The sequence below is a fragment of the Littorina saxatilis genome, linkage group LG3 (genome assembly GCF_037325665.1).
Source record: "Littorina saxatilis isolate snail1 linkage group LG3, US_GU_Lsax_2.0, whole genome shotgun sequence".
In the NCBI taxonomy this organism is placed as follows: domain Eukaryota; kingdom Metazoa; phylum Mollusca; class Gastropoda; order Littorinimorpha; family Littorinidae; genus Littorina; species Littorina saxatilis.
Genome location: NC_090247.1, coordinates 14007738 through 14008162, shown reverse-complemented (window position 1 = coordinate 14008162; position 425 = coordinate 14007738). Strand labels below are relative to the sequence as shown.

Here is a 425-nt window from a genome sequence, read left to right as displayed (position 1 = left end):
TGCATTTGTTTAAAATTGCTTCTAATAGTTAAAACATTCATACTGCTTACCTTCCCCGTAAAAAACAAAACCACCACATGGAACAACACGATTATCTGAAACGTACATCTTGCAAATGACTTGCAGACAATAGAAGACAACACACACGAAACCAACCTCAATTGAAAAGGTCATGTCAACTGAGGTCATCTCACGATACACGGACTAGCCCTGGCCCAGTGTCTTCTTCAAAATGAAGGTCAGATAAAAATATTAAAAAATTAAAAAGAAATAAGAAACCGTTAAGAACACATAATTTATGGAACAGCTCGATTTTCTGAAAAGTAGGACTACTTGTCACAAGCGACTCGCAGACAACACAACGACAAAACACACAAAACCAATCTCTATGAAAAATACAGCGTCAACTGAGGTCTTCTCTTGAT

At 36.9% G+C, this 425-nt stretch overlaps 1 protein-coding gene across 1 annotated transcript in view; it reads right to left on the bottom strand.

The window, feature by feature from the left end:
• The window catches only part of LOC138961683 (ras-related and estrogen-regulated growth inhibitor-like), a 12557-nt gene extending 12383 nt beyond the window's left edge, over positions 1-174 (bottom strand). The window contains exon 1 of the mRNA XM_070333353.1: positions 51-174. The gene's annotated coding sequence lies outside the window, so the exon portion shown is untranslated. The remainder of the gene's footprint in view (positions 1-50) is intronic.
• Positions 175-425: the final 251 nt, after the last annotated feature.